This window comes from Aythya marila (genome assembly GCF_965140915.1).
Source record: "Aythya marila genome assembly, contig: HAP1_HAP1_SCAFFOLD_164, whole genome shotgun sequence".
NCBI lineage: Eukaryota > Metazoa > Chordata > Aves > Anseriformes > Anatidae > Aythya > Aythya marila.
Window position 1 is genome coordinate 270,535 of NW_028137167.1, and position 13,055 is coordinate 283,589.

The following is a 13,055-nucleotide window of genomic DNA, read 5'->3' on the forward strand; positions in this document are numbered from 1 at the left end:
TCTATAGCAGCCTTCCAGTACCTAAAGGGGGCCTAAAAGAGGGTGCTTTAAAATTAGGTATAAGGAAGACATTCTTTCCTTTGGGGGTGGTGGTCAATGGAACAGGTTGCCCAGAGAAGTTGTGTCAACCCATCCCTTGCCCCTTCATGGCCAGAAGCCTCCCATGCCAAACCACGATGGACACCAGCCCCCCCCCACACACACTGCAAAGCTGCTGTTTAACCTCATCTTTCCTGCATGGGGCCTCCTCTGCACCACCCAATCTCAGCTCCCACTTTGCCACAAGTGCTCTGCATGGGTGCTACACAGCCTAACTCTACCATGTCCTGCCCTGGTTCTGCCATCCCACTGGGCAGGGGAGAGGGTGGCCACAGCAAAGGGATGCGTTTGGGTGTGGAATGTGTGGCCTGGAAAAGACAAGGAGTCGAGGGAGAGGACAAGGCAAGGCAGCAAAGGCAGCATGAACAGTGCTGTTGGTGTGGGGCCACGTTTGTACCAGTGTAATAAATGGCTCAGTCTTCAAAATAGGACAATAATCAAAGTTTACAATTTATTAAATGAATACAGGTAAGCAAGCAGCACTGGGTGCGCCGGGAGTCTCTGCTCCACCAAGACGCACACCAGTTACATCAAGCGGATGATTTTTATGCTCCTAGGCTGATACATATTCATTACTACTTCAAAAAAAACCACAGGGTTATTATAATTAGTTTCTGGAATCCAAACCCTCCTACTGGAGCATGCGTATCTGGTGGTCCCTCTGAGGGTCTCTGTGGTTCTCTCATGCTGAAGGCTCATAGTCTTCCTCCCTCTTGTCCTTCTCCTTTGTCCAACTTGGCTGTATGTCAGAGACTTGTGCAGTGTCCCCTGCAAGCTTTGTCTTTTAGTTGTTCTTCAGCTCTCCCCTGCTCCTTAATCTCCTGGTCAGATATCAGAGACTTGCATAGTGTCCCATGCAATAGTCATAATAGTTAGCAGTTATTCTGAACCCCCCAGATATCAGAGACTCCAAGGAAAAGCCTACAAATACATTTCCCTTCAAGCTCTCTATTGACACAAATTGCTAAAACATTCCTTTGCAAGATACAAGAACTATATACATTAACCACTCTGGTTTTCTTAGACTTGTGGTTATACAAGGGTATGTAAGACAGAAGGTCACATTCATCATACCATGCGGCCCTAGCATTGTTCCATACTGACATGAATCAGATGAACGTATTTCACAGCAGGATCCTCAGAGGGCAGCAGCTGGCAGGAGGCGAGGGTGATACTATAAAAGCCAGTCAAAGTAACTCTCTAAGACTCAGTTTGGAGTTTTAGAAAGCAGGTGTTCTTTTATTGAGGTCCTGGACGCACAGGGGATCACTCCAGTGCTTACAGAACTGTTTGAGCTATAGGGATTATATACAAGCAAAACATACATGTTAATCACATTTCCCCAAAACATATTCATACTACTTCCTGTAACTCATTAAAATCAGTAAGTGTCGCTGACACATGCACATTTGTTTCCCCTGTCTTTCAGGGGTCTCTGGTGGTCATCGGTAGTCTTCCTCACTATGTTCATTAGTTGAATCCAGTTCTTGTCCATGCTCAAGCCATCGAAATCTTTCTTCTCTTATTCTTTCATCTCAGGCATGCATACAAAGCTTAGGTGGTTACACATCCAAGGATATATATAGCATGAGTTTCTCACCTAATCTTCTGACACATGCTCTAGGCCTGGGTCACCTTGCCCTCATTCTGAGATACAAGTCTGTAGGCTCTTATAGATAAAGCTGACTAATTAGTGACTAAAGTAACATCAGGGGTGAATGTTTCTGAACTTCCTTCTTTCTAACAAAACCTAGAAAAGGTTTCACCTATCTCCTAATGAAGCTTTTCAAATTTGAAGCCATTGTTCTGTCAAGGAAGAAACTATTTCTCCTTTCAGCTCAGTATCAATGGGAGGCCAGGAAGCCCCTCCCAAGGCTGCTTGTGCCAGCAGAGACAAGGCCGAGGATGAGGGGAGAGAGGGGAATGGAAGGGCTGTGGTGAGGCCCCTGCTGCATTGCTGGTTGCCCTGCAGAAGATGTGCTGGCCAGCAGGCCTTGTGAGGTCACCCAGCACCTCACAGAGCACCCTAAGGCAGCAGGGATGGCACTGGAGAGGTGGCTGGCAGAGCCCAGCCAGGGGCTGGCTGTGGGTCCCCTCTGCTGCAGCCGCCTGATGGAGCGTGGCAGGAGGAGGGCAGGCAGGGCTCGGGGCTACCATGCTCACAGTTCCCAGTTTCTTTACATGGTTCCTAACCTGAGACTTGTCCATCAACTGTAAGTGTTCCTTGCAGATGACCTTGTGAAACGCTGGGATTTGGTGAATAAATCTCATTCTGTTTTCCAAGGAGAAGAGAGCCTCTCTTTCCCATCTTGTGATGCTCTGCTCTGCATCAGGGGCAGCACAGCTCCATACATCACAGCAGGCTTAGACCAGACTGCAGGAAGAGCAACCAGGAGGAGAGAGCTTGGGCACAACCAGGGATGCCATATGAGCCAGCAGTGTATACACGGATATGGTCACATCCACATTGGGATGCTCCAATGTGGAGCATGTGGAGTGTGTCCACCTGGGCGAGGGACTTCTCATCTTCCATGACTCCACACTGGTGTGGCCATAACTGGAAGAGGGCTTCCAAGTGTGAGGCTCCTTTTCTGAAGGACTAGGGAGGAATGGAGACGGTTCAGAGGAGGTGTGCCAAGACAGGGCTAGGGGTCATGTGTGTTGTTGCTGAGAGCCCTGCGCTTCGTAGGCCTGGTGAAGAACAGGCTCAGGGCACCCTTGTAGGAGTTCCTGACAGATGGAAATCTGCTTTCAGAGATGATGGCACATTTTGGGTAAGGGTAAAGAGCATGAGAAAGGAAATCCATCCACCATAGTTTGGCTGTTTTGGAGGTCCAGAGTGGTGATGAGGAGAAAGAAATGCCACTCCAAGGGCAGTGCTGTGGTGACTCAGAGGGAGTCTGCTTCAGCCCATGGCTTGTGTTTCAAGTCAGAGGCAGTGAGCACAAGGAGTCCCTAGTATGGGTAGGGAGATGCTGTGGTGGGGAAGCAGGTTGGATGTCTCCAGGCTGCAGGGAAAATGGTTCAGGCATGGGACAGGATAGGACAACCTGTGGGGAGATGTCCAAGGGCACTGACAGGGCTGGAAGGCCCTGACACAGCAGAAGTCTTTGTCCCCGTGGCTCTGGCTGTTGTCTCTGCCACTGGGGCCTATGAGACGACACATTGTGCTCCTGGCACTGGAACCATGTGGCCTCTTTGCAGTCCTGTGCACTGGAGTTGTACTGTTGTCCTTTAGTTGCCATCACACACCCCAGATCCCACTGCCCCTTGAAGAGCAGCGTGAGGGACAGAAGCACTCTTCCCAGAGCTGGGTGTCAGGCCTTGGTGCTTGCTTTGATAAAACACATCAAGGTTTCCTTGCCATCAGGGCCACCTTTACTTTGCCTTTGCCTGCCTATCATCACTGCCTCCCCTTTCCTTTGCTAACAAGTCCATGGGGGAGCTGTGGTGGTAATGGCCCCCAGTGGGACCAATTAACACTCCCAGAACCTTCAGCATTTCTCCTGGCCTTAACCTCTTGAACAGCCTGCGCTATCTCCTCTCAGCATCAGAGGTGCATGGACTCAGCGCCAAATACACCCTGGGGCTCGGCACAATGCAGAGAGCCCTCCTGTGTCCTCTTTCTGCCCAGCAGTTCCTTCAAGGCTTCAGAGCTTTTACGTCTAATTGGGGAGATTTCAGAAAGCTAGTGAATGAGGCACATTTCAATGAGCAGTTGATAATAAGGGAGCTTTCCCTTCAAGCTGGATTCTTTATTGATTTATTTCAATTCCCTGCCCTCTTCCTTTGATATTGATCCAGAGGGTCTCCTAAGGAGGTCTGGTGTCGTGGTTTAACCCGGCTGGCAGCTAAATACCACGCAGCCGTTCGCTCACCCTCCCCCCTCCCTCTCTGGGACGGGGGAGAGAAATGGAAAGTGAAGCCCGTGAGTTGAGATAAAGACAGTTTAATAAGACAGGAAAATAATAATAATAATAATAATAATAATAATAATACAATGATGATAATAGTACTACTACTAATAATATGTACAAACAAGTGATGCACAATGCAATTGCTCACCACCCGCTGACCGATGCCCAGCTTAACCCCGAGCAGTCCGGCCCCCTCCCCCCGGCTAGCCACCCCTATATATTGTTTAGCATGACGTCAGATGGTATGGAATACCCCTTTGGCTAGTTTGGGTCACCTGTCCTGGGTCTGTCCCCTCCCAGCTCTTACTGCACCCCCCAGCCTGCCCGTTGGCAGGACAGAGCAAAGGCTGAGATGTCCTTGGCTTAGTATAAGCACTGCTCTGCAACAATTAAAGCATCGGGGTGTTATCAGCATTCTTCTCATTCTAAGCCAAAACACAGCATTCCACCAGCTACTAGGAAGAAAATTAATTCTGTGCTAACTGAAACCAGGACATCTATCCACCCCTTATTCCATACCATTTATGTCATGCTCAGGTTACACTCTTTTCCATACATTCTAATTAGTCACCTATAGTAATCATGGTAGTGATAACATACAGTATAATATACTATTTAACATGGTGCAATTCAGTTCATGGGCTATTCTCACCCAGTATTAAATCTCCTTGAGGTACACACCGGACCTCTCCGTTCTTTTGCATCACCCACCAAGTATATCCAGGTCCCTGAGCGAAAACAATTCCACGAATAGGTTTGCCTTTTCCTGAGGCAGGAGTAGCCCAGACTGTTTTACCCAGCATATTTTTTACATGCACTACAGGAACTTTATCCCCATCTACAGTACGTAACAGGTTTGATTGGGCAGGTCCAGCTCGGTTGGTAGATCCCCTAGTATTGACTAACCAGGTGGCCTTTGCCAAATGCGTATCCCAGTTTTTGAACGTCCCAGCGCCCATTGCTTTCAAGGTAGTCTTTAACAGGCCATTGTATCGTTCAACTTTCCCGGAGGCTGGTGCATGATAGGGGATGTGATACACCCATTCAATACCATGTTCTTTGGCCCAAGTGTCTATAAGGTTGTTTCGGAAGTGAGTCCCATTGTCTGATTCTATTCTTTCTGGGGTGCCATGTCGCCATAGGACTTGCTTTTCAAGGCCCAGGATGGTGTTCCGGGCGGTAGCATGAGGCACAGGATATGTTTCCAGCCATCCGGTGGTTGCTTCCACCATTGTAAGTACGTGGCGCTTGCCATTGCGAGTTTGAGGGAGTGTGATGTAATCAATCTGCCAGGCCTCTCCATATTTATATTTCAGCCATCGTCCTCCATACCAAAGAGGCTTTGACCGTTTGGCTTGCTTGATTGCAGCACATGTTTCACAGTCATGAATAACCTGTGCTATAGCGTCCATGGTCAAGTCCACCCCTCGATCACGAGCCCATCTGTATGTTGCATCTCTACCTTGATGGCCTGAGGTGTCATGGGCCCATCGGGCTATAAATAATTCACCTTTATGCTGCCAATCCAGGTCCACCTGAGCTACTTCAATCTTAGCAGCCTGATCCACCTGCTGGTTGTTTTGATGTTCTTCAGTAGCCCGATTCTTGGGCACATGAGCATCTACGTGGCGTACTTTCACAGCCAGGTTCTCTACCCGAGCAGCAATATCTTGCCACAATGCAGCAGCCCAGATAGGTTTGCCCCTACGCTGCCAGTTGTTTTGCTTCCATTGCTGTAACCATCCCCACAGGGCATTTGCTACCATCCATGAATCGGTGTAGAGATAGAGAACTGGCCATTTTTCTCGTTCAGCAATGTCTAAAGCCAGCTGAATGGCTTTCACTTCTGCAAACTGACTCGATTCACCTTCTCCCTCAGCAGCTTCTGCAACTCGCCGCGTAGGACTCCATACAGCAGCCTTCCATCTCCGATGCTTTCCCACAATACGACAGGACCCATCAGTGAACAGGGCATATTTCTTTTCATTCTCTGGCAACTGGTTGTACAGTGGGGCTTCTTCAGCACGACCCACCTCCTCCTCTGATGATATCCCAAAGTATTTGCCTTCTGGCCAGTCCATGATCACTTCCAATATTCCTGGGCGACTGGGGTTTCCTATTCGAGCCCGCTGAGTAATCAGTGCAACCCACTTGCTCCATGTAGCATCAGTTGCATGATGCGTAGAGGGGACCCTTCCCTTGAACATCCAGCCTAGTACCGGTAATCGGGGTGCTAGGAGGAGCTGCGCTTCAGTACCGACCACCTCCGAAGCAGATCGAACTCCTTCATATGCTGCCAATATCTCCTTTTCAGTTGGAGTATAGCGGGCCTCAGATCCTCTGTATCCCCGACTCCAAAACCCCAGAGGCCGACCTCGAGTTTCCCCAGGTTCTTTCTGCCAGAGGCTCCAGGTGGGGCCGTTCTCCCCGGCTGCAGTGTAGAGCACATTCTTTACATCTGGTCCTGTTCGAACTGGCCCAAGGGCTACTGCATGGACTATTTCCTGCTTGATTTGTTCAAAGGCTTGTCGTTGTTCAGGGCCCCATTCAAACTCATTCTTCTTACGAGTTACTTGGTAGAGTGGGTTTACAATCAGACTGTAATTTGGGATGTGCATTCTCCAAAACCCCACAACACCTAGGAAAGTCTGTGTTTCTTTTTTGTTAGTTGGTGGAGACATAGCTGTTATTTTGTTGATCACATCCATTGGGATTTGACGACGTCCATCTTGCCATTTTATTCCTAAAAACTGGATCTCCCGTGCAGGTCCTTTGACTTTATTTTGTTTTATGGCAAAACCGGCTTTCAGAAGGATTTGGACTATTTTCTTCCCTTTCTCGAAAACTTCCTCTGCTGTGTCACCCCACACAATAATGTCATCGATGTACTGCAGGTGTTCAGGAGCTTCCCCCTGCTCTAGTGCAGACTGGATCAGCCCATGGCAAATGGTAGGGCTGTGTTTCCACCCCTGGGGCAGCCGATTCCAAGTATATTGGACTCCCCTCCAAGTGAAGGCAAATTGTGGCCTGCACTCTGCTGCTAGAGGGATGGAGAAAAATGCATTAGCGATATCAATTGTGGCGTACCACTTGGCTGCCTTCGATTCAAGTTCATACTGAAGTTCCAGCATGTCCGGCACTGCAGCACTCAGTGGTGGCGTGACTTCGTTCAGGCCGCGATAGTCCACTGTTAGTCTCCACTCGCCATTAGACTTTCGCACTGGCCATATGGGACTATTGAAAGGTGAATGAGTCTTGCTGATCACTCCTTGGCTCTCCAATTGACGAATTAGCTTATGGATGGGAATCAGGGAGTCTCGGTTGGTGCGATATTGCCGCCGGTGCACAGTTGTGGTAGCAATTGGCACTTGCTGTTCTTCGACCCTCAGCAACCCCACAACAGAGGGGTCCTCTGAGAGACCAGGCAAGGTAGATAATTGTTTAATGCCCTCTGTCTCTAAGGCAGCAATACCAAAAGCCCACCGGAACCCTTTTGGGTCCTTGCAACATCCTCTTCTAAGATAGTCTATGCCAAGGATACATGGAGCATCCGGACCAGTCACAATGCGGTGCTTTTCCCACTCATTCCCAGTCAGACTCACTTCAGCCTCCAATACAGTCAACTGCTGAGATCCCCCTGTCACTCCACAAATATAGATGGGCTCTGGTCCTTTATAGCTCGATGGCATTATAGTACATTGTGCACCGGTGTCTACTAAAGCCTTATACTTCTGTGCGCGTGATGTGCCAGGCCATCGAATCCACACAGTCCAATAAACTCGATTGTCCCTTTCCTCCCCCTGGCTGGAGGCAGGGCCCCCCTAATCCTGGTCAGAATCTTCCTCGTTTCTGTGTTTGAAGGACTGTCTGCTGGAAGTTGGAGCAGCAAACTTTTCGGAGAATCCCTTTTTCCTGATTGTTTTCTTTTGCAACTCACGTACCCGTGCCTCTAGGGTCGCGGTAGATTTTCCATCCCACTTTCTCATGTCCTCTCCATGGTCTCGTAAGTAAAACCACAGGGTGGCACGGGGTGAGTACCCACCATATCGTCTTCCTTGTGTGGGTGAACGCCTACCCCTGACAGCTGAGACACTGCTTTGTACAGGTGCGAAGGAGAATAATCTCTCTTCAAGTTGGTGAACCTTTTCAGAAAGTTTCTCCCAAGTGTTCTCCTTTGGTCGGTGGGCACTGGTTGGTTCAGGTGGGGAGGACAATAGATTCTCTTCAAGTTGGTGAACCTTTTCAGAAAGTTTCTCCACAGCTGAGACGCAGGCCTGTAAGGAAGAGGAGAGACTTTCTTCGTACTGCCGGAGTTGTTTAGCCGCTTCACCCACTGTGGGTTCCTCATCCTCTTTCCAGGCCATTATTGCCAATGAGCTGGCATATGATGATGGTGCACTCCGTACAAACTTCCGCCACATGGGTCGTGTACACTTGACTTCATCTGGATCTGTGGATGTTTGTTTGAGGTCTGGATCCTCATAAATCACTTCCCGTACGGCTAATTCCCTCAGGTACTGGATTCCCTTCTCCATAGTGGTCCACTTGCCTGGTAGACATAAAATATCTTCCTTGAAGGGATACCTTTCCCTCACAGCTGAGAGGAGACGCCTCCAGAGGCTGGTGGGTCGTGCTCCATCTGCAATTGCTTTGTCAATGCCGGCGTCTCGAGCAAGGGATCCCAGCCGCTTGGCTTCCCTGCCGTCTAATTCCACACAATTGGCTCCAGAGTCCCAGCACCGGAGCAGCCAGGTGACAAGCTGCTCACCTATACAGCGACCAAAATCTTTTCGCACATCTCGTAGCTCGCGCTCGTTTAGGCTTCGGGTAGTTACTGTTGCTCTTTCGGCATCCTCATCTTCCTCCTCCTGAATCCTTGACGGCCCAGCGTCGTCATCATCTTCGTCATCTCTATACTTAGTTTTGGCAGAAGCCTTACCTGGATTGGCAGAAGACTCTCTGCGTTCTAAACGACTTGAATTTCTATACCATATTTTCACCTTCTCTACAGGGGCAGCTTGCACTGCTACTGCTCGTTTCTCTGACTTTGTTACAGGGTCTGCCACAGGGGTTGGAATGCCCTCTGCAGGGTCAACTTGCACTGCTACAGCTCGTTTCTCTGACACGGCCACAGGAGCTGGAGCGGCTACAGGAGCTGGAGCAGTTGCAGGAACCGGAGCTGTAGCGGCTACAGGAGCTGGAGCTGGAGCTGGAGCAGTTGCAGGAGCTGGGACTGGAGCAGCAGTAGGAGCTGGAGCTGGAGCGGCTTCAGGAGCTGGAGCTGGAGCGGCTTCAGGAGCTGGGACTGGAGCAGTTGCAGGAACTGGGACTGGAGTAGCGGCCGGAGCTGGAACTGGAGCGACTGCAGGAACTGGGACTGGAGCAGCTGCAGGAGCTGGAGCTGGAGCGGCTTCAGGAGCTGGAGCTGGAGCAGCTTCAGGAGCTGGGACTGGAGCAGTTGCAGGAACTGGGACTGGAGTAGCGGCCGGAGCTGGAACTGGAGCGACTGCAGGAACTGGGACTGGAGCAGCTGCAGGAGCTGGAGCTGGAGCGGCTGCAGGAGCTGGGACTGGAGCGGCTGCAGGAGCTGGGACTGGAGCGGCTGCAGGAGCTGGGACTGGAGCGGCTGCAGGAGCTGGGGCTGGAGCGGCTGCAGGAGCTGGGGCTGGAGCGGCTGCAGGAGCTGGGACTGGAGCGGCTGCAGGAGCTGGAGCTGGAGCGGCTGCAGGAGCTGGGACTGGAGCGGCTGCAGGAGCTGGGACTGGAGCGGCTGCAGAATCCACCGTAGGGGTCACAGTGGCCGTTGGATCTGTCACAGGGTTTGGAGTGGCCGCAGGGTCTGTCACTAAGTTGACAGCAGTATCAATGGCAGCTCGATAGGCATGAGCCAGGCCCCAGCACGTTACAATGATTTGTGTTACTTTGGAACTGCCAGAATCATTACACCTTTTTTTCAAGCATTCTGCCAGTTTTTGAGGATTTTGCCATTGTTCAGGGGTGAATTTCCAACACACTGGGGGTGCTAACTGCTCTAGATGCCTGCCCATATCCACCCATACTCCCTGCCACCCACAACTATACTGCCTCCGGGCAGATCTCCGGATGAGCTTCATAAGTAGTTGTTTAACTTTAAGCAGAATCTGAAGTGCATTCATGAGGCAGAACAACAAGACTATGGTATTCTGAGTATTCCAGAAATATTCAATATCTTGGAGAGCTATTGTAATAAACTCGGAGGATAAGAGGGTGGTGAAGGAGGAAGGGAGAGTGATCAAGGAGGGTACAGGGGTGGTGAAGGAGAAAGGGAGAGTGATCAAGTAAGAAAAATTATCTTCCCCTTTCCCCTCCACAGATTGACTCCCTAATGAAAAAAGGCAACAGATACAATTGCTAATAGTTTCCAAAATACAGTTTCCAAAGTACAGAATCGAAGATGTTACTGAGTACAAATACCAGGTTAGAGTCATGGCCAGATATTTCATCATCTCATAAGCCACTGATACAACACACAGTACCATAATGGTCTGAAACCAGGGCCCGGAGAGGATAAACAACATGACAGAGAGCACATACGGAAAATAACGTGCTATAATACTCAATTTGGAAAACAGGCGCAGCACAGTTGAGATTAAAGCAATCAGCATTATGACAAGTGACTATTAAGCAGGTCTAATACTTATACCAATTTTGTTTTAACACACTCTGGTCAGATCTGCCGTTATCTCAACCTTTCGAGCCCCACGTTGGGCGCCAAAAAGACTGTCGTGGTTTAACCCGGCTGGCAGCTAAATACCACGCAGCCGTTCGCTCACCCTCCCCCCTCCCTCTCTGGGACGGGGGAGAGAAATGGAAAGTGAAGCCCGTGAGTTGAGATAAAGACAGTTTAATAAGACAGGTTTTGGGGTTATTGTGCCCCAGGTGCAGGACCCGGCACTTGGCCTTGTTGAACTTCATGCAGTTGACCTCAGCCCATCGGTGCAGCCTATCCAGATCCTCCTGCAGAGCTTTCCTACCCTCAAGCAGATCGACACACGCACCTAACTTGGTGTCATCTGCAAACTTACTGAGGGTGCACTCGATGCCCTCGTCCAGATCATCGATGAGGATATTAAAGAGGACCGGCCCCAGCACCGAGCCCTGGGGAACGCCACTAGTGACTGGCCTCCAACTGGACTTGACTCCATTCACCACGACTCTTTGGGCCCGGCTATCCAGCCAGTTTCTAACCCAACGAAGCGTGCGCCAGTCCAAGCCAAGAGCAGTCAGTTTCTTGAGGAGAATGCTGTGGGAGACGGTGTCAAAAGCCTTGCTGAAGTCAAGGTAGACCACATCCACAGCCTTTCCCTCATCCACCCAGCGCGTCACTTTGTCATAGAAGGAGATCAGGTTCATCAAGCAGGATCTGCCTTTCATAAACCCATGCTGACTGGGCCTGATCGCCTGCTTGCCCTGCAAGTGCTGCATGATGAATCTCAGGAGGATCTGCTCCATGAGCTTCCCTGGCACTGAGGTCAAACTGACAGGCCTGTAGTTTCCCGGGTCTGTCCTCCGGCCCTTCTTGTAGATGGGTGTCACATTTGCTAGCTGCCAGTCAACTGGGACCTCCCCCGATCGCCAGGACTGCTGATAAATGATGGATAGTGGCTTGGCCAGCTCCTCTGCCAGTTCTCTCAGTACCCTTGGCTGGATCCCATCCGGCCCCATCGACTTGTGCACATCCAAGTGCCGTAGCAGGTCACCAACCAGTTCTTCATGGATAGTGAGGGCCACATCCTGCTCCCCATCCCCTTCCACCAGCTCAGGGTACTGAGTATCCAGAGAACAACCGGTATTGCCGCTAAAGACTGAGGCAAAGAAGGCATTGAGCACCTCCGCCTTTTCCTCATCTCTTGTAACTAAGTTTCCCCCCGCATCCAGTAAAGGATGGAGATTCTCCTTAGTCCTCCTTTTTGTGTTGATGTATTTATAGAAACGTTTTTTGTTATCTTTAACGGCAGTAGCCAGATTGAGCTCCAGATGAGCTTTGGCCTTCCTAATTTTGTCCCTGCACAGCCTCACTACATCCTTAAAGTCGTCCCTAGTGGCCTGCCCACTTTTCCAAAGATTATAAACCCTCTTTTTTCTCCTAAGATCAAGCCACAATTCTCTGTTGAGCCAGGCTGGTCTTCTTCCCCGCCAGCTCGTCTTTGGGCACGTGGGGACAGACCGTTTTGCGCCATTAAGATTTCCATCTTGAAGAGCGCCCAGCCTTCCTGGACCCCTCTGCCCTTCAGAACCGCCTCCCAAGGGACTCCACCAACTAGTGTCCTGAGCAGCTCAAAGTCAGCCCTCCAAAAGTCCAATACAGCGGTTTTACTGGTCCCCTTCCTGGCCTCGCCTAGAATAGTGAACTGCACCATTTCGTGGTCACTCTGCCCAAGACAGCTCCCGACAATCACATCCTCCACCAGTCCTTCTCTGTTTGTGAAGAGAAGGTCTAGCGGGGCACCACCCCTAGTAGGTTCACTAACCAGCTGCGTCAGGAAGCTATCTTCCACGCTCTCCAGAAACCTCCTAGACTGCTTTCTCAGGGCTGTGTTGTGCTTCCAGGACACGTCAGGGAAGTTGAAGTCCCCCATGAGTACAAGAGCTGACAATTTTGCAACTTCTGTCAGCTGCCTGTAGAATTCCTCATCCGTCTCCTCATCCTGGTTTGGCGGTCTATAGCAGACCCCGACCAGGACACTAGCCTTGTTGTCCCTGCCGATCCTAACCCAAAGGGACTCGACCTTGTCATTCCCAGCCTCGAGTTCTACAACCTCGAAAGACTCTCTAATATAGAGAGCCACACCACCACCCCTTCTGTGCTGCCTGTCCCTTCTAAAGAGCTTATAGCCAGGCATTGCAGTACTCCAGTCATGAGACTGGTCCCACCACGTCTCCGTGATGGCAACCAAGTCATAGCCTGCCTGCTACACGATGGCTTCCAGCTCCTCCTGTTTGTTACCCATGCTACGTGCATTGGTGTAGATGCACTTCAGCTGGGCCATTGCCTTATCC

At 50.4% G+C, this 13,055-nt stretch overlaps 1 protein-coding gene across 1 annotated transcript in view; it reads left to right on the plus strand.

Moving 5' to 3' along the window:
- LOC309891134 (ATPase family AAA domain-containing protein 2-like) overlaps positions 1-13,055 on the plus strand; it is a gene marked incomplete at both ends in the record, with an annotated part of 89,740 nt that overhangs the window by 513 nt on the left and 76,172 nt on the right. The gene's annotated exons all lie outside the window — the stretch shown is intronic.